The sequence below is a fragment of the Silene latifolia genome, unplaced genomic scaffold (assembly GCF_048544455.1).
Source record: "Silene latifolia isolate original U9 population unplaced genomic scaffold, ASM4854445v1 scaffold_248, whole genome shotgun sequence".
In the NCBI taxonomy this organism is placed as follows: Eukaryota; Viridiplantae; Streptophyta; class Magnoliopsida; order Caryophyllales; family Caryophyllaceae; genus Silene; species Silene latifolia.
This window is the reverse complement of record NW_027413195.1, coordinates 20,105-42,328: the sequence shown is the minus strand read 5'-3', so window position 1 is coordinate 42,328 and position 22,224 is coordinate 20,105. Positions and strand designations below refer to the sequence as shown.

The 22,224-nt window shown below is 35.0% G+C and overlaps 1 non-coding gene across 1 annotated transcript; it reads left to right on the top strand.

Moving 5' to 3' along the window:
• The first annotated feature begins 6,611 nt into the window (after window positions 1–6,611).
• LOC141639008 (small nucleolar RNA R71) lies at window positions 6,612–6,718 on the top strand. The gene has a single exon (XR_012542331.1). It is a non-coding gene; the product is annotated as a small nucleolar RNA R71 (small nucleolar RNA).
• The last annotated feature ends 15,506 nt before the right edge of the window (window positions 6,719–22,224 follow it).

The following is a 22,224-nucleotide window of genomic DNA, read 5'->3' as shown; positions in this document are numbered from 1 at the left end:
GGGTCTTACTCCGCCCCTCCAACTCACAACAAGACAACCATGAGGTAGGATGCCTTCTTGCAAGGCAAGGTGGGTCTTGCCAAAATAGCGACACATCCAAGCATTAAAGCACATAAAATCAAGTAATGGATGCATCTACAAAAGAATAGTCACTTTCCTCATCTAAGTGGCGGAAATTATCTACAAGGGAAGCAATTCAAGGGTACACACTCCTTCATAGATGCAATTTCTTCAAACTACTAAGCCTAGAAGGATACCAATAAATCACCTCCAAATTGTGTCAAGCTAGGGTACCTTTGTCCTCAATCGTTAAATGTTTTTTTGTCAAGAATAGACTCCCTATGGTGTTAGAAACACTGGAGGATCGCGGAATTCCCCCTCTTGCCTAGACAAGAAGAAGGGTCGTCCCCTCTCTACCATGCACAAAAATGGATACGATGGATAATGGGATTGATAGTATTTGAGTTTCACTTGGGAGTTTGCTTTTGTTGTTGTTTTTCCCCCTAATTTCTTGTGGCATATAACATTTGAGAACACTTTCTTTTGCCATTTCTTTTGATTTTTGGCATTTCAACACTTGACAACTTTCAACTTTTTGCATTTTTCTTTTGAACATTTTCAAAGTCACCCCATATGTAGCGAGCGTTCCTTATATTTGAAGCATAGGAGTTTATTTTTGTTACTCCTCTTTTCTTTTTGATGCATTTTGCAAACTTTCTTTCACTTTTCATTTCTTGAACTCAAATTTGGATAATTTCTTTTTGTGCCCATTCCCTTTGATGACAAAAATGTATGGTAGAACATGGATGAATGATGGTTGCATGGGTTCAAGGGTCACCTTGGAATAAACGGTAGCCAAGGAGTTATCACACCACAAGGTACTTTTGACTAGGCCTTAATCCATGGGTCAAAGGATACTAGCATGACACATCCTAGGGTGTTTTACAAGTATTCTAACAAGCAAAGTCTTAAGAAGAAAAAGCATCTACTAGGGCCTATATACACTTGTCAAGCTTCCCAAGTAGACGGTTTCACAAAATTTTTCTAACATGCAAACTACATGCCATGATTCAACTAACATATATACATCCTAATGTATATGATTCTACCAACTAATATGCCAAATAATCTAAATGCAAGTCCTAAATTCACATTGTTTTTACCGCATCAATCAAAATAAAGCCACATATTCATTAAGATAAAGAGGAAAAGGAGATTGGAAAGATCATACCATGCGGTCTTCAATATCCTCATGTCTCGGATGTGGCGTAGTCAATCATTGTGAACAAGGATAGACAAACATAATATATACAAACAATATATACAAGACTACACTATAAAAGAAATGAACATGTTTTTGGATTTTTAATTTTTCAATTTTTTTGATTTTTTCGAAATTTTTGATTTTTTTGGATTTTTGAATAAAGGTCAAGTTAGAATTTCCCATCCCCACACTAATATGGGCATTGTCCTCAATGGCCAATATGATTGGAAATTATGCAAGTATGATGCATGATTTCTAAACTAAATGTCAGCTATACTAAGCTACACTACATGATGCATGGGTTTTTGTTTATGACGGAGAGCGTAATTTAGATTACCTCCCGTTGCGTATGCATGTACTTCTCCAAACCAAGATAGACATTATTTCTAATGTCTTAAATTTCGGGGTAGTTCATGCACACGAAAATGCAATGCATGAAACTATAAATTGTCATTTTGGATTTTTCAAGTGGGAACAATAAAAAGAACACCTCAATGGGGCCAAGGTGTTAGTCATCATGTTGCTAGGACTCTCCAAACTATGATCAAGATAAAATAAAGAAAACAAAGAAAGAAGTAGACAAACCTCAAGAGGGTAGGAGCCTTCAAAGTTTGCTAATCCTTCATCATATCATCATTGTCATCATTTTCCTCCATGGAAGTGGAATCATCTTTACCCCCATCTTCACTTCCTTGATCTTGCTCACTTTCCTCATCATCTTTATTAGCCTCTTCTTCTTCATCTACCTCTTATTCAACACCCTCATCATCAACAACCTCATCATCAACATTCTCATCTTCACCCGGACTTTCACCACTAGATGTGCTTGGAAAGAAAACTTCCCTATCCGCCCAACTAGGCAAAGGACATGATGGATCAAGTAGTCATTGCCTAGCTAAATGAAGGAGGGGTGGATATTGGGCCAAGTATGCATCTACTCGATCATTATAAGCTTGTTTATGCATTTCTCTCATGAGTAGGGTCATGTAATCATTTCCCACTTCAACATCTTTGGGTTTGAACTCTTGGTATTTGAATGGGTAGGGTGGTGTGACAATGGAGGAGGAGGGCTCTTCAATCTCGCCCCTTTGTTGATGGATGATGTACTCGGCGTCCTTGGAGAGTGGAAGAAGGTAGTTTGTTTGGTGGGCACTCAATCGGCAAATTTTGGAAGGCAAAGTGAAAGATCTAGCATCATTGGTTAGCCACCCATAGTTGGTGTCAAGAGAATTATGCTTGACCCACTTATACTTGTTAATCATGGCGTCCATATCAATTAGATGACCCCCTTTGATCGCCACATAGGTGTTATCTTTGTTGAAATTTGGATCAAAGTGTTTGGCCAAGAGAGTAACTAGACCTCCGTTTACAATATGAGCGGTGCCTTCCTTACCATAATCGACATTAAGCCATATTTCCATCAAAAGCCTTAGTGCATTGTAGGGCTTAGTGAATTCCCTTCCTACATTCAAGGCCGACTCAAGTAGAACACAATCGAGCTTGGTAAAGTGATTAGTGCCTTTTCTTGCTATTATAGTATTCCCTATGACCTTGTGTCACACTCTAATGCCCGGATGGTGGACTAATAGAGCGCGACAAGCATGAAAGCTCACAAATTTCTTCCTGGAAATTGCCTCCGAAAGAGGAGCGGGGTCATACTTTTCGGGCATCTTGTGATAATATGGTGTATCACTAAGGCCTAATATCTTACCCAAAACATCAAAGGTGATGCGCCTATTCACATTCACAAGACGAAACTCGATGTATTCTCTAGTCTCTACCTTAGTAACTTTCAATGAACTTAAGAATTCCAAGGTAAGGGAGGGGTATGTCAATTCTCTTATGGTAAACAATTTACCTAATCCCATGGCTTCAAAGAAGGCTTTTGTTTGTTCAAGGACACCCAATTTGTTCAAGGCATCTTCACAAATGAATTTGGTGGGCAAAATGGCTTTCTTAGCATACTTGGCAAATGTATCCCTATGGGAGTTGGAAATGAAAATTATCTCCGGATAGTTGGATAATTGAGCGATTTCCGGAGTTGTTGATGTTGTTGCTGCCAAGGGAGGATCTTGTTGTTGAACTTCCAAGTTTGCATTAGAAACCACCATAGCCATTGAAGCTTTCCTTGCTTGAAGGCTTTGTTGCCTTTTCGAAAGTGTCTTTGCTTTGAGTGCCTTTGTTGCTCCTTTTGTTCTTGCCATTGTTGATTACACCAAGAAAAGATTGAGAATCTTCAATTTCTAATTATACCCAAATTGATTTAAGATGAAAGGATTTTGCTTTTTTTTTTCAAAAATCGACTCAAAGGTTGAAGATTTTGGTGCTTGAATTAATTATTGTTTCAAAAGGAGTGATTAATTCTTGTTGTGAGGAAGTTTTGGTTTGATTTTGTGGAATTTGGTTGAGGAAATCTTGTTTTTGGTGATGGAGAGGATGGGGGTTTTGGGGTTTATAGGTAGTGTTTGAATGTTTGAATGAATGAAATGAATGTGGGAAGGGGTATTAAAACACTCGAAAAATTAAAAACAGTAGGGGAAAGACGAGCGGATTCCCGTCGGGACGCTCGGATTCTGCTCAAATGGGCTTCAGGAAAACCCGCCTTGGAAAGAAGACGAGCGGATTCTGCAATATAGGACGAGCGGCTTCCTCAAAGACGAGCGGATTCTCTTACAAGAACTTTGCTTAATGTGCACTGGCAGAAAGACGAGGGTCTTTCTACAAAGACGAGCGGCCAGTTTCAGACGAGCGTCTTCTCAGCTTGGACGCTCGGATTCTCTTACAGACCAAAATTTTTTATTTTTGCAGCTCGTTTAGACGGACGGATTACTCCACAGACGCTCGGATTCCTGTAAGACGAGCGGATTACCCATTAAGCCGCTCGGATTCCTCCTGGTCTACCCGGATGCAGGTCCATCCGTGCACTTGCATAACCCGTGTCATTTTCATTCTTAAAATCCCGTGTTCTTCATTGTAGGGGCACTACAAAGGCATGAATAGCCTAGGCAATTGCTATCCCCACACTAAGTTAAAGCACTAAACATCAATAAAATCATTAGTCCCTCCCTCACTTCTCTCAAAAATGATGAATATCTTGATCAAGGCACAAAAATCCAAAAATGACAAAAATGCAATGTAAGAATTAAAATGCAAGTTAGGGAGTTAAAAATATTTACAAATGGTGGTTTGGAGAGGACTCCACCAAACTCTCATCCTTAGTGAGATGTCATGGGGGCATGGCCAAGGTGTTGTTGATGTTACTCAACACCTTGAAGAAATAGTCAAAAGCTTGTTCATTATCATGATAAAGAACCTCAATAGATCTTTGCACTTGTTGTCCTTCATGTTGGTCTTGATCGATAGCATTACCAATATAAGGATTGAAAATCCCTTCAAACTCATCGTCCCAAAGATCGCAAACGTCATCTACTTGGTCATTAAAAATCTCTTGAGTTGATAGAGACAACTCTCCTCCTTTTCTTATTTTGGCCAATGAGGCCATCCTCTTCACTTGTCATGGGTGAGCTTTTCAAGCTCTCTTTGTTGCTATTCTCTTGCTCTTTTGATGGAGCATCATCAACTTTCTTTTTCCATTGGAATTCCGACTTCTTCCTATCATCCTTCCTACTATAATGATCAACCATAAAACATGGTTCATGCAAACGGGGAGCTCTCATGGTCTTGTCAAGATTGAAAGTTATGCTCTCATCTCCCACCTCTAGAGTGAGCTCTACATGCTTCACATCTATCACCGCACCCGCGGTGTACAAGAAAGGTCTACCTAGAATGATTGGAATATTGGAGTCTTCTTCCATGTCAACAATGACAAAGTCCACCGGGATGAAAAATTTCCCAACTCTTACGGGAACATCTTCCCATATCCCTAATGGTGTCTTCGTCGATCTATCGGCCATTTGGAGTGTGATGTTGGTACATTTTTGCTCTCCCATCCCTAACCTTTTACTTACCGAATACGGCATAACACTCACACTAGCCCCTAGATTACCTAGGGCTTTGTTGATCGTTGTGTCGCCAATGGTACACGGTATTGAGAAGCTTCCCGGATCTTTAAGTTTCGAGGTGAACTCCTTGAAGGATTGCACTACTCACCTTAGTGAAGGCGATAGTTTCAAGCTTCCGGATCGACTTCTTTTTCGTAAGGATGTCCTTCATGTACTTTGCATAGGCCGGCACGTGATTGATTTATTACGTGAAAAGAATCGAGACTTCCAAATTCTTCACAATTTCCATAAATTTTCCAAGTTGGTCATCAAATTTGGGCTTAGCTTGACGACTTGGAAAAGGAAGTCTAATCACAATGGGTTCCTTCTCCTTGGCCTTGTCTTCACTTTTCTTTGAAACTTCTTCTTTTGATGGTTCTCCATCCTTGGAGTTTTGTACAACTTCTTCTTTGTCACTAGCTTCCATAACTTCATCCTCAACTTGCTTCTTTGGTGCTTCATACCTCGTACCACTCCTCAAGTGAATGGCACTAACTGTTTCATGTCTTGGGGGATTACTTTGAGGTGGTAATTTCCCCTTTTGTCTTTGAGAACTTGAAGATGCAAGTTGAGTCAATTGGGTTTCCAACATTTTGGTGTGGGCTAGGATGTTGTTGATGGTGATTTCCTTTGCTTGACTATCCTTTTGCATTTGAGTGAAAAACTCTTGTTGATTCTTTTGCATTTGGAGGACCGCTTTTTGAACATCAAAACCTTGGTCATTTTTTTGATTGTATGGAGTTTGATTTTGGTAACGTTGGTTTTGGTTGTAAAAGGGTCTTTGATTTTGGTTTCTCATGGGAGGTGGGGTATATGTTGGTTGAGGGTTTTGAACATTTTGGCTTTTGTATGAGAGATTTGGGTGAAATTTGGTGTTTTCATTGTATTAATTTGAATAAGGGGTACCACTCTTGTATGCTTGAAAAGCATTCACTTGTTCATTTGTTCCCCTACATTCACTTTGGTCATGTCCCAAAGTTCCACAATTCTCACATATCCCACTTGGGATTGATGAAGATGCTGTCATGGCATTAACATGTTGCTTTGGTGATTTTGAGGCTTCTTCAAGTCTAGCCATAGCTTTTTCGAACTTCAAATTGATGGTATCAATGTGAGCACTAAGTTGAGCACCTAATTGAGTAATAGAGTCCACTTCATGCTTTCCTCCTCTAGTAGCCTTGCGAGGTCTACTATATTGTGAGTTATGGACCGCCAGTTCCTCAATCTTGTTCCAAGTTTGATTATTGTCAACTTCGGTGAACATACCATTTGATCCCATGTTGAGAATGTTTCTTGAGTCTTTATAAAGACCATTCCAAAATTGTTGTACCAAGAACCACTCGCTAAGTCCATGATGAGGACATGAGCTACAAATTCCCTTGAATCGCTCCCAAGCTTCATACAAAGATTCTTCATCTCTTTGCTTAAAGCCCGTAATTTGAGCTCTTAGCATGTTAGTCTTTTCCGGTGGGTAGAACTTTTTGTAGAAAGCTAGAGCCAATTTCTTCCAAGAGTCAATTCCGAGAGTAGCCTTATCAAGGCCTTTCAACCATTGTTTTGCGGTGCCAATTAGAGAAAAAGGAAATAAGACCCATCGAATTTGGTCTTGAGTTACACCGGTTTGAGAAATCGCATCACAATAGTCACAAAAAGTCTCCATGTGAGAGTGAGGGTCTTCACTAGGCATCCCCCCAAATTGGCTTCTTTCGACTAATTGGATAAATGCGGATTTGGCAATGAAATTTCTGGTTAAGTGTTGTGGTGTGGGAGTACCATTGGGTAGGTTCTCCTCGGTTGGTACGGAATGTGATGAAAATTTAGGCATTGTGGGTTGATTTTGTGTTGGATTTTGTGTTGGGTTCTCCTCACCTTCTCTTGCAAAAGGGTTGACGAACTCAATAGTGTTTGGTTGAATAACTACAACCTCACCAATACCTCTCAAAGTTCATCTAGCAAGTCTTCTATTGTTTGTCAAAGTCCTTTCAATTTCATGATCAAAGGGTAACAAGTTACCTTGTGATCTTCTAGACATGCAAAATATCAAACAACTTGAAAATAATTAGAACTAACCTTGAGGAGTTTTACTTCCCCAAGGCAAAGAAAGAAACAAATAATAACAATCTAAGAAAATCTAAATCAAGTTAACACCGTCCCCGGCAACGGCGCCATTTTTGGTCGGACTCACTTGGAGGTTTAGTTTTCGGTACTTGTCGTTAAGAGCACCTAGACCAAAACAATATTTATAACTTCATAAACAACTCTACTATTAGTAAAGAGGCAAACAAAGGTCGGATCCCAAGGGACGGGTATTGAAGTAAGATTTTCAATTGTAAGTAGCGGTGTCTAGGGGTGTCACAATTTGGGGTTGGAATAGAAGATCACTAAACTAAATAGCAATGAAAGTAAACAAGCAAGATGATTAAAAGGGGTGTAAACAATTGATAAAAGGCACTAGGGTGTCATGGGGTCATAGGGGATTCATGGGAATTGATCATACAAACATTTTCTCAAATTATACGCAAGCAATTATTGTTGTGATGGATCGAGTTGGTTTATATCTTACAATCCTAGGAAAGTTTGGGTCCCGGAGCCGAATCGATTAGATTGTACAACACCTACAAGTCGACTTAATCTTCCCTACTCAAATATATGCATGGTCTAATGAGACTTGAGTTGTTTTATGTCTTACAAGTCTCATTGAAAAGGTAAGTGATGGGTAAAAAATGCAAGGATTCATAGGCTCGCATTTCATCAAACATAACATGTGCATAAGTTGAGATCACAACAAGCAAGCAAATAAACTATGAAAACATATTAGATTAAGCATGAATCATCCCCCATGTTGGTTTCCCCTAATTACCCATTAACCCTAGTTAAGTAAACTACTCACTCATTATCATGTTGAACATGCTAGCAAGGTTGTCAATCATACCAACAAAGTAAAACATGATGAATAAATGAAGATGATTAACAATAATTAAAAAAGGGATTAAGAGAATTATACCTACTAATGATTCCAATAATAAAGCAAAGAATAATAGAAGTACTTGATGATTGATTGGAAGGTTGTCAATCTCCCAATAATAACCCAAATAATCTTCAATTACCCAAAATAAAAGATGAACAAAAGAGAGATCAAGGAAATGAGATTTGTATTAAGACTTGATTAAAAGTTGATTATAAGATTAAAGAGAGATTAGAATGATATAAACTACACTAAAGATTGATAAGAAGAACATGATTATCTAATTAGACTAATGGGGTATTTATAGTGGGGATTAGGTACACAAATTAGGGTTTACTAAGGGCTTAAATGATGATTAAGTCCTTGAGGAATCGCTCCTCTCAGAAGAATATGCGAGTCTCCTTTTTGCCGGTCTTTCCGAGACATGCGCATCCTTCATAGAACAAGAAGAAAACGGAATAACTGTAACACAATCCGAGCGTCCAAGGCACAGGACGAGCGAATTCTCTGGCTGTTGGACAAGCGGATTCATTAGCTGGACGGGCGGATTGTGGTGTTGTTGGACGAGCGTCCCTCTGAAGAAGACGCTCGGATTCTTGGTCTTGGACGGGCGTCCAGAGGGTAATCCGCTCGGATTCTAAGTCAGCTTCTTCCTTTCTTCTTTTCTTCCTTTTTCTTCCAATAATCCTCGGGAATTTTGTCGGAGATGCAAGGATCTTTTCTCATCATTGCCCAACTACTATAATATGTACAAAGGCCTTCTAGTCTTGTCTTCTCTTTGATGCTTGGTAATTGAATTCAATCAATTTAGCTCTGTTTTGCCATGAAAATGCAAGGTATGCACTCCTTTCCTACCAAGGGGACAAAACCTCAAAGAATATGCAAAATAAAGGACTAAAGACAATAAATGACCTAAATATGCACTAAAAAGCATGGGAACGAGGCTAATTCGGGGACTAAATATGCTCAAATAATGGTCACGTCAAATATCATGTGGATTTATCTACATAAATCTGGATATTAAAGATGTATTATATTACTCCAATTCTTAAATCATTCCCAATGATCAATATGTCATCCACATATTAGACTAATTAAAATTACCGTAACTCCCACTAAACTTCATATATAAACACAACTTCTCGACCTATCGAGAAAAGTTTTATAACATGATCAAAACATTGATTCCAACTTATTAATGTCCTACTTAAGACCCTCTCTTAAGTTTCACATTATCTTAGGATGGCAAGAATCTACAAAACTTAAGACATGTATTGAATACATTCCTTCTAATTGAAGAAGTGGGTTTTAGATTCACTCGCTATATATATCTCATAATGAAACACAATTCCTAAGAAGATCCAAATAGACCTAAGCTTTGGAACTAGTGCAAAACCCTTTGCTACCAATCAAGCTTTGATATCTAACAATTCACTTGGAATTTATTTCGGATTTTCATGGCTCTAAGCCTTGTATTGAGTTGTGACATAAACACTCTCATGTAAGTCATATGTTCATTACTTTCCAGAAGTAATCAACTTGAATCAAACAATTTCTTTGTAAGTTGCAAGCTCTTTACTTTCTAAAAGTAACACTAATTCATCATCTTCAACAAGTGATGACTTTAACCTCCTAGGTTTTGAAGAAACAACGTCTTACACAAAACGTCTCATGTAGCCAAGAAAGACCAGTTTCTTGCGACATAACATTCTTTGTGGCTCTTGAAAAATTTCTTCCACTCTGTCTTCTGAAATAAACTTGTATTCTAGAAAGACAGCTTCACGAGCCACAAACCCGTTGTACTAAGTGATTATAGTAAGAAAAAATGAGCATTTGTTTCTTTTGAAAACTTACAAACATGGTACCCTACCAATTCATATCTCATATGATTCGTTTAGATTTAGTGGAAAAACACCTTAGACAAAATGATAATATCCCCAAAATAAGATCAAGTAACTCAAAGTAACTTGATTGAAGTCCAAACCATATCGAATAGTGTTTGAATTCTTTATCCAACCACACATTATCCCATAATGCGTGCTAAGAGAGATTAATTTGTGATACCATATCACATTTCCTTTGGCTTATATCAAAGTCTTCACTGTGATAATCCCATCACGACTAAATCGTGATTCTTTGAACTTCTTCAAAGATTTCTCCATTTACCTTATTAAGTGAACACATTAGTGTCAACTTAAATCGTTGGTAAAAGAAAATGATCAACCTATTTTGGATCAATGATTTACAACCTCGATCTCCTTTTAAAGCAAAAGGCACGAGACATCTTGCTTTGAATACAAGATATGCATATACCATAATATTAACAATCTAATGGTTCCAAGAGTACTCGATAACTCTTTGTGTTCATTATTTCAGAATTTAAGGTTTAATCTTGGGTTACCAATTTGAGTCTTGCATCATCTACATGATGTATCATTCTAGTTTTGTTTAGAATATAATTACCTTGATAATGGGCTAACCATACATCAAATCATGGTGTATTGGGTCACAAAAAGTGAAACCTTTTTTGTATCTTAATAAAATTATATTCTTATTTAGGGTCCATGTGCTTAATATTCCTAATTAAGGTACAACTTTTAAACCAAAACTAGATTGAGTACACAATAACTCTATCTCTCGACATTATTTGATGCTAGTCGTCATATTCTAATCATCCTATGTATCGCATACAATGATGAAAACGACCATCGCTTTCTAATATTGACGAAATGGTACTAGCAAAACTTATGTCAATCAAATAAATAAAGAACTAAGGCTTATTAGATGTCCCACAACTAACTTGCTTATTCTTTAACAACTTGGGGTAGTTTCCTTTCTAGTGTCCAAGACTTCCAAAATGGGAACTTTTATCGGTCGGGATTGATAGGTTTAGTATCGTTATTCTCAATAGTTTTACTTTTAACATTACCTTGCATCAATTTCATTCTAATTTTACTTCTTTGAACTTCGTCCTTTTCTTAACGGTTTAAGAGAATGCTCCCACTCATTTCAATGAGTCTTTGCTTAGAGAAGCAAAATTGAATTTCATGAAGACTACTCTTCAATTCATTTGTTTAGTCTTAAAACTTTCATTGAAGTGGTTGCGGTATTTTGATCAATTTTGATTTCAAACAAATCTATTTACCAAAATGATGTAACGTTTCAAAGTACTTAACTCAATTAAGCATATGAGAAACAATTCATTGTAAGTAGATATGTTAGTCAAGAATCAAAAACCCTTTTGATCACGAATAACTTTTATCTATACTCTTCACAAGAGATCCTTACAATGGATAATACGAGGTTTTTAGAAGAAAAATTCAAATTTTGTCTTTAGTTACGATGTTTTAATGGAGATTTGAACTAAAATCGAAATGATATCGTATATAATTTGAGGTAAAGAAATAGAACAATACGATAACGGAATAATGAAAACAAAAACATTTGTCGTTATAATAATACATGTAAATAATTTAACAAGTAAAGCATTTACATAGTGACCTCTACCCAACTATGATAAATGATTCCAAGATCCAAATTCATATTCATATTAAATTGGGCGCGGTAGGGCCGATTCATCCATTATTAATTTAACTTGGTGGATTAACTCTTTAATCGATTCTACTTTTAGAACTCTTGGTCGATAAAATTACATTAATATTTATCTTTAGCCCGGAACACATGCGACTACGGTCACGAATACTTCCGTTGAGCTCAATCCAAATTTCGAATAAATGTGTCCATGATCCAAATCCACATCAACTTGGTACTCCAAAATAAATTAAATTACAAAATGAATTACATAATTTTCTATTATACATTTGTAATTAAAATAAAAATAAACCTATTAAATTACAAAACGGTGATACGAGATCACAATAATTACAACCGAATCGATATTCCCATGCATTTCGGGTAATACGAATTAGAACTAAGGCCATACTAAGTAAAATTACATAATTCAAAAATTACATAAAATTAAAATATGACAATCATAAATAAAATGCAGCATTATAATATGTATGAACATGCTCGATTTTATGCTAAATCGCCTTTAAAGAGCCAATATCGTATATTAATCGGTTTTTACGAATTTGCGTGATTTAACCTTTTAAAATCACAATAATTACATAAATTCATATTTATGTACAAGTTAATTACCCTAACCATCTTAGGACTCAAAATTAGTCTCCACTAACATTTGACAATAATTAAACTTGATTTCTTAATATTGTTCATAAATGGACTCAAAAACATAAAAATATGCTATAAACTTCAAATTAAATCATAAAAATTTCAAATAATTTCAAAATTTGAAATTTAAACTCATGAACATTCTGGAAAAATACCATGACACTCATAATGTTCAAAACTTAGATTAAAAGTTTTGAAAATTTATCGAGAAAAACAATGTTGCGGTTTATCGGTTTTAACAATAATGACCCTAAAAATATGAGAAAAGTATTTTCATCAACTTTTTACTTTTAGATCTGAAATATATGATAAAATGCAACATGTGACGTTTTTCCTTAGTCGTGAAGTATGTTTTAGCATTATTACTAATTATAGTCACTATTTATGTGAATTTTCATCAAAAATTCATAAATCATGCATAAAGACTTCATTATAGCCAAATATTTTACACACAACTTTTAAAATTTCATGTGACAACATACTAAATTTCCATTGTGAACCCCCGCTATAACGCGGAAAAAATAACTTATAAAATGAAGCGGAAATTAGGAAATTTTTGAAACTTTTAAAGTTTAAAGCACGGGTTCATGAAAACCTAAAACATAAATAGAAAATGCGGAAATAAAGATTTAAATTATACAAACGTGATAGTCAAGGTGAGGGAAAATATATCCCTCGAATGATAAATGATAAAAGGTGAGTCTAAGCAATTCTACTAAACCGACTAATAGTCCAAAGTGCTCGCTAGCTCACACATCTAAACCCCACAAATGCATCTTCACAAACCTGTCATTCATGTAAACATGAAAGCCACAGTCTGTGGGGAGTAACTCAGGGTTCTCCCAGCCACATTATGTTAAAATAAACATAACAAGGAACTCAGTTAAGCAAGGCGTAGAAAATAATTGTAAACAATGTGAATAAATAAATGCAATGGAATAAAACTTGCCAATTGAATAAAAGTAATTAAAGTGACTAAAATTAGCATAACATAAATTCATCCAATTATGGGAGACATTTGAATAAAAGAAGATGAGTAACCGTTAAATAATTATGGACCCGCATCCTAAGTAAAAATGACATATGCAACCATCCATAATGCAAGACATTTACCACTCTTAGACTATAATTTCCCCGGGTAGGACTACGATGGTCCTAGTCTAAATCTGCAGATTCTCGGTTGTACATCCCGATTCGACGTGCGCCAGCACAGCACGCACCCAAGACTCGAGTACTAAGGAGACCGAGTACCCCAATCACCAGAACAGCACGAAAGTGGCGGAAAGACTAAGATAAGACTCACTTGCCAGAACAGCACAAGTGGCCAAAGCCGTACTTGCCAGAACAGCACAAGTAGGCTAAACCCGTACTTGCCAGAACAGCACAAGTAGGGAGTAAATATAAGTCAAGCAAGAAGGTAGAGCATTATGATATTCTCACAAGAATACGACTCGATTCAATTAATCATGTGGAATAAATCACTCGTATTTGAATTACGATAAATAAATAAGAATAAAAGAATTAAAGCTCATATTATAAATAAATGAAGACATTTCATATAATAATGACATGAATAAATAATAAGTTCCACATTTCTAATTCATGTGAGAAAAATATAAATAAACGGCAAATAACGAATTTAAGGTACATAAAACATGTGACGGAAATTCAATTTAATTAAACCCGAATAAAAAATATTTCACGGATAAAAATTAACCCAACCGAGGCTACGACCTTGCCGTGACCATCCCCTGCCCAGCCACGGCCTGGCCGCACCCCGTCTTTGCCCGACCCACGGCATGCACAGATTGGCCGTAGCTCCTGCACAACACGGCAACAACAGCCCAAAGAAAAAAAATGCAGCAGCAGTGCTGACCAAACAGAGAAGGAATACGCACCATGCATAACTCGACAGAACAGACAAGTTACTAGTCTAATGCGTACAATAATGCTGAAAAGACAAGATACACTGAGAGGAATACACTAGAGAAATAACCTAAATGCTTAAAATAGACAGGTTCAAAGACAAACTAGAAATGTCTCTGTCAAATGTCAATGCTCTAAATTCCAAATATAACACATAGCAATTGTATTGAAATTGAAATAGAAATAGTAGGTTTCTGAGAGCTAAGCTTTTCTTTTTACTTATGCAATCAATGATGAAAGAAAGAGGAATGGTTCAAACTGGCCAAAAGCATAACATATATAGGGCATCGACGCAAACAATATAAGCAGCTAGGAATCCAGACTTATGTGAATGATTGGATTTGCTCAGTTTCATTACCAAACTTATCCAAATGCAGGTCTGATGACACTGCCCGACAAAAGCCATTTTCACGGTTAAAGAAGCTCATTTATGACCGTCTTCAGACGAAATTTTAAGCATGAAAAGAATGGAATTTCTTACATACAACCAACCCATTACATACATGGATATTTACATGAGACAAAAATTAAATAATTGGCTTAAATCATCCGTGAAATCGACTCAAAAACAGTCCCAAGAAAATCACCCATCATCAACTTGTTTATACTTGGTTTTTCTAACAATTCATGAGGCCATCTTAAGACAAGTTTTTAAGCATGCTACAAGGCGGAATTCATCCAGACAAAAGACTATTTTCATTCATGTATATGCACACAAGACATGAGCAATCAAATTGACTCGAACCAACAACCATTTCAACCTAAAAATCGCGTCCAAAAACTGACCCAATGCAGCCCATTTCCAAAGTTTTATGTTCAGTTTTGCGTTCGTCCTGTGAAGAAATTTTAAGCACGAAAATGATAATATTCATCCAAACAAATTACCCAACATAATTACCCACTTCACCAAGAATCCAAAGGTACCAACTTTTCTCAAAATGGATAAGTAAAACTCGAATAAAAACCGTCTCAAAGAACACCACATGAACTCGGTCAAGAAGAAAATTTTGTTTTATAAAAAGTAAGAACACATGTAAATACATACAAATTTCAACATAATGTCGAGTAATCCCATCAACGTTACCTTATTTGCTCTACAGTGAACACGGTTCCGACTCAAAACTACTCCGGTTTGTCTAAGCTTGCACCTAAACACGAAAATGAACGGAATTAGCGACAATTTCGAGCCTTAAGATAGATGGCAGCCACGAAATTGGAGGAAAGATGGAACCTTTCTTACCTAGAGAGATGAAGGAGGGAGTAAGGAGGAGAATGGTACAAAAATTATCGAATTTAGTCGAGAAATGGGGACGGGATCTGCGTTGAAGACGGGCCGAAAAATGAATGGTGATGGAGCTTACATTTGGTTGTTTGTTGTTCTGTTGATAGATTGAAAAAGAATTGGGAAAAATGGAAGGGGAAGTGATGGGGTGGGACAAGGTACAACTCCAACAATAATAATAATAATAATAATAATAATAATAATAATAATAATAATAATAATAATAATAATAATAATAATAATAATAATAATAATAATAATAATAATAATAATAATAATAATAATAATAATAATAATAATAATAATAATAATAATAATAATAATAATAATAATAATAATAATAATAATAATAATAATAATAATAATAATAATAATAATAATAATAATAATAATAATAATAATAATAATAATAATAATAATAATAATAATAATAATAATAATAATAATAATAATAATAATAATAATAATAATAATAATAATAATAATAATAATAATAATAATAATAATAATAATAATAATAATAATAATAATAATAATAATAATAATAATAATAATAATAATAATAATAATAATAATAATAATAATAATAATAATAATAATAATAATAATAATAATAATAATAATAATAATAATAATAATAATAATAATAATAATAATAATAATAATAATAATAATAATAATAATAATAATAATAATAATAATAATAATAATAATAATAATAATAATAATAATAATAATAATAATAATAATAATAATAATAATAATAATAATAATAATAATAATAATAATAATAATAATAATAATAATAATAATAATAATAATAATAATAATAATAATAAGTTAGAGATAAGGTGAGTGAGTAAGTGTAGTAGGGATCGGATTGGTCCGAATAAATTAGCCTTATATATAAAAATGTGACGGTCTTATGCTAGACGGGAAAAAGTCTCAAATCTATATCAACTTAAGACGGAAAACTATTATTACTACTGTCACTATTATTATCCGACCAAAAATATATATACATATAATTCTTGTATAAATTATGCCTTAAGAATATAATTTAATAATACGTATTTTTATATAAATGAGCTTTTATATATTACTTTTATAGAAATCGTGTTTGAAATAAAATTAATAAAATTGAATAATTTAAAAATATAAAATAAAGTAATCAAACGGTTTAATAAATTTTAAATGTCAAATTGGGAAATTCGCGGGTGTTACAATCACCCCACCTTTTAAAAAGTTTCGTCCTCGAAACTTGAGAATAGAAATAAAAGGCTATATAAAATAAAACTGAAATTTTGGAATCGATAACCAAAATATTTAAAAGGTTGCTTATCGTAAGAATTAAGTTTCTTCCAAAAGTTTCAAATAAAATTTTCCGAGAGAACCAGATTCTCATCAAAGGAACGGAAGTGCTCTCGTTGAGCATTCAAGAACATCACATTCCAAATCAAAGATAAGGTCAAAAGCAAATCATTTGTATAAATCGAAAATCAAAATACTTTCAAAAATAATAATGAAGAGTTTTCAAAAGTATAAGTCTCATTCATGGAACGAAATTGCTCTTGTTTTGCACACAAGGGCTCTAACCTTCTAAGTTAAAGACAAATTCAAAACAAAAATCATTCGTCGACAAGCGTAGGGCAAGTTATTAGACGCCTTTAATAACGAGTCCTAACATCCCATCAACGCTAAAACCAAAAGAAAAAGGTAATCCACTCAATTTTTCTTTTGTAAAAGCCAATATAAAAATAAAAGTTTCACTTTTAGACTAAAAAAAAAGAACGTGAAAATGTAACATCAAACTTTGACAAATAAATCATAAATAGATCAAAGTTAGTTAGAATTTAAGCAAAATTAAAAGCAACCGGGTATAGAAATCAAAATCATGATAAAGAAGTCTATACTCAATGAACAAATAGGGAGCTAAATCAAATTTTTATTTTCAAACCCTTAAAATAGGCAAAGTTTTGTAAAAGTAACATAAAGTTTTAACCACGAACCAAAAACGGTAGCTTGAAAAGTTTAGAAGCTGTAAGATGTGAAAAGTAACTTAGACATCATAAATACAAAGCACGTTAAAAGAGGATCCAAACTTAACTAACAAAAGAACTAGGATGAACTCCCTAGGGGTAAGAGTCGAGGTAAGGCCACCAAGGAAATCAAAGATCGAGTTTTATAGGTTACCAGCATCAAATTTAAAGGAGGAGCATGATGAAGCGAGGAAGAGAGGTATGAACGGTAACGCTTATGGTCGAAGAAGAAGGGAAATTATACAACAAGGAAACGCCAGGTACTCGAATCTCAAGACTACATCACCCTAAACGATTCCAAAAACTTTCTAATAAACTAAATCTCACAACCACATAACCTCCAAGGATCTCCTCAAGAATAACTTACGCTACTTTACATCTAAGCTACTCCATGAAACAAAGTACTTCACCACACATGTAATTCAACAATTCCCAATCATTAAACATCCACACGATTTCCACAAAACATGACCAAAACTACTAATAAGGCTATACTCCTACTCAACAAACGTCAAAAAGTAACACCAATCTAAGTATGGCTATCAAAATCCTAAAGGTATCTCTTTCCAAACTCAAATCACGAACCTTACTCCATGTTTACTCCTAAGGTAATAACGCTCAATCTACTAAACTTTTAAACCCCAAACATAAATAACAAGGTCATGTTCTATAACTTTAGTAACATAGGCAACTCATTTTTAACACACAGAATCCACCAATCAATTATACTCGTTTTATCAAGGAACTAGGTACAAGAATCACCAAGTATGTCTCATTATACTACCTCAGTGTTCTTAACATCACAACCTCTCAAAACTAGGGTAATGGGTCAACCACAAATAAACTCTACAAAGCCAAATTATCTAACCAAGATTGACATCCCACGAAAGAAAGAGAACTATCTACAAGGCGTCAAGGGAGAGGATAAGCAAGGAGCAGAGGACAAGTTAGGAGGGTACAAGAGTAGCTTGCGAAGTAAAACAAAAGAGAGTTTAGAAGAAGGATAGGCACCAAGAGGTAAAGGATAAGGCAAGGAACACAAAGGAGGAATATCTTCGAGGAAGAAGAAGCATTCTTCAAAGGTTGAACAAACCTTCGATTTAAAAGCACTAGGCACCAAGTCTTGATCTCCACATAGGTAAGTTCGCGGTCATTGATCAAAGGGCACAACAATTATTAAATGACAATGAACAAACATGTTAGAACCTAACAAAGAGCAAACACACTACAGAGTACCACCTTTGGTCCTTAAGTCTACCCATCTCTCATTCATTATTCAAGGTCAAGTTCAAGTTTAAATTTGGGGTACACGTGTGTGCGTCAGGAGCAACAAAGGCTCTGATACCAACTGTGAACCCCCGCTATAACGCGGAAAAAATTAAATTATAAAATGAAGCGGAAATTAGGAAAATTTTGAAACTTTTAAAGTTTAAAGCACGGGTTCATGAAAACCTACAACATAAATAGAAAATGCGGAAATAAAGATTTAAATTATACAAACGTGATAGTCAAGGTGAGGGAAAATATATCCCTCGAATGACAAATGATAAAAGGTGAGTCTAAGCAATTCTACTAAACCGACTAATAGTCCAAGGTGCTCGCTAGCTCACACGTCTAAACCCCACAAATGCATCTTCACAAACCTGTCATTCATGTAAACATGAAAGCCACAGTCAGTGGGGAGTAACTCGGGGTTCTCCCGCCACATTATGTTAAAATAAACATAACAAGGAACTCAGTTAAGCAAGGCGTAGAAAATAATTGTAAACAATGTGAATAAATAAATGCAATGGAATAAAACTTGCCAATTGAATAAAAGTAATTAAAGTGACTAAAATTAGCATAACATAAATTCATCCAATTATGGGAGACATTTTAATAAAAGAAGATGAGTAACCGTTAAATAATTATAGACCCGCATCCCAAGTAAAAATGACATATGCAACCATCCATAATGCAAGACATTTACCACTCTTAGACTATAATTTCCCCGGGTAGGACTACGATGGTCCAAGTCTAAATCTGCAGATTCTCGGGTGTACATCCCGATTCGACGTGCGCCAGCACAGCACGCACCCAAGACTCGAGTACTAAGGAGACCGAGTACCCCAATCGCCAGAACAGCACGAAAGTGGCGGAAAGACTAAGATAAGACTCAATTGCCAGAACAACACAAGTGGCCAAAGCCGTACTTGCCAGAACAGCACAAGTAGGCTAAACCCTTACTTGCCAGAACAACACAAGTAGGGCGTAAATATAAGTCAAGCAAGAAGGTAGAGCATTATGACATTCTCACAAGAATACGACTCGATTCAATTAATCATGTGGAATAAATCACTCGTATTTGAATTACGATAAATAAATGAGAATAAAAGAATTAAAGCTCATATTATAAATAAATGAAGACATTTCATATAATAATGACATGAATAAATAATAAGTTCCACATTTCTAATTCATGTGAGAAAAATATAAATAAACGGCAAATAACGAATTTAAGGTACATAAAACATGTGACGGAAATTCAATTTAATTAAACCCGAACAAAAAATATTTCACGGATAAAAATTAACCCAACCGAGGCTACGACCTTGCCGTGACCATCCCCGCCCGACCACGGCCTGGCCACCCGTCTTGCCCAGCCACGGCATGCACAGATTGGCGTAGCTCTGCACAACACGGCAACAACGACCCAAAGAAAGAAAATGCGACAACGATCTTGACCAAACGAGAGAAGGAATACGCACCATGCACAACTCGACAGAATGCGGACAAGTTACTAGTCTAATACGTACAATAATCTTTGAAAGACAAGATACACTGAGAGGAATACACTAGAGAAATAACCTAAATGCTTAAAATAGACAGGTTCAAAGACAGACTAGAAATGTCTCTGTCAAATGTCAATGCTCTAAATTCCAAATATAACACATAGCAATTGTATTGAAATTGAAATAGAAATAGTAGGTTTCTGAGAGCTAAGCTTTTCTTTTTACTTATGCAATCAATGATGAAAGAAAGAGGAATGGTTCAAACTGGCCAAAAGCATAACATATATAGGGCATCGACGCAAACAATATAAGCAGCTAGGAATCCAGACTTATGTGAATGATTGGATTTGCTCAGTTTCATTACCAAACTTATCCAAATGCAGGTCTGATGACACTGCCCGACAAAAGCCATTTTCACGGTTAAAGAAGCTCATTTATGACCGTCTTCGATCAGACGAAATTTTAAGCATGAAAAGAATGGAATTTCTTACATACAACCAACCCATTACATACATGGATATTTACATGAGACGAAAATTAAATAATTGGCTTAAATCATCTATGAAATCGACTCAAAAACAGTCCCAAGAAAATCACCCATCATCAACTTGTTTATACTTGGTTTTTCTAACAATTCATGGGCCATCTTAAGACAAGTTTTTAAGCATGCTACAAGGCGGAATTCATCCAGAAAAAAGACTATTTTCATTCATGTATATGCACACAAGACATGAGCAAACAAATTGACTCGAACCAACAACCATTTCAACCTAAATATCGCGTCCAAAAACTGACCCAATGCAGCCCATTTCCAAAGTTTTATGTTTAGTTTTGCGTCCGTCCTGAGAAGAAATTTTAAGCACGAAAATGATAATATTCATCCAAACAAATTACCCAACATAATTACCCACTTCACCAAGAATCCAAAGTTACCAACTTTTCTCAAAATGGATAAGTAAAACTCGAATAAAAACCGTCTCAAAGAACACCACATGAACTCGGTCAAGAAGAAAATTTTGTTTTATAAAAAGTAAGAACACATGTAAATACATACAAATTTCAACATAATGTCGAGTAATCCCATCACCGTTACCTTATTTGCTCTACAGTGAACACGGTTCCGACTCAAAACTACTCCGGTTTGTCTAAGCTTGCACCTAAACACGAAAATGAACGGAATTAGCGACAATTTCGAGCCTTAAGATAGATGGCAGCCACGAAATTGGAGGAAAGATGGAACCTTTCTTACCTAGAGAGATGAAGGAGGGAGTAAGGAGGAGAATGGTACAAAAATTATCGAATTTAGTCGAGAAATGGGGACGGGATCTGCGTTGAAGACGGGCTGAAAAATGAATGGTGATGGAGCTTCTGTTGGTTGTTTGTTATTGCTGATAGATTGAAAAAGAATTGGGAAAAATGGAATGGGGAAGTGACGGGGGTGGGACAAGGTACAACTCCAACAATAATAATAATAATAATAATAATAATAATAATAATAATAATAATAATAATAATAATAATAATAATAATAATAATAATAATAATAATAATAATAATAATAATAATAATAATAATAATAATAATAATAATAATAATAATAATAATAATAATAATAATAATAATAATAATAATAATAATAATAATAATAATAATAATAATAATAATAATAATAATAATAATAATAATAAGTTAGAGATAAGGTGAGTGAGTAGGTGTAGTAGGGATCGGATTGGTCCTAATAAATTAGCCTTATATATAAAAATGTGACGGTCTTATGCTAGA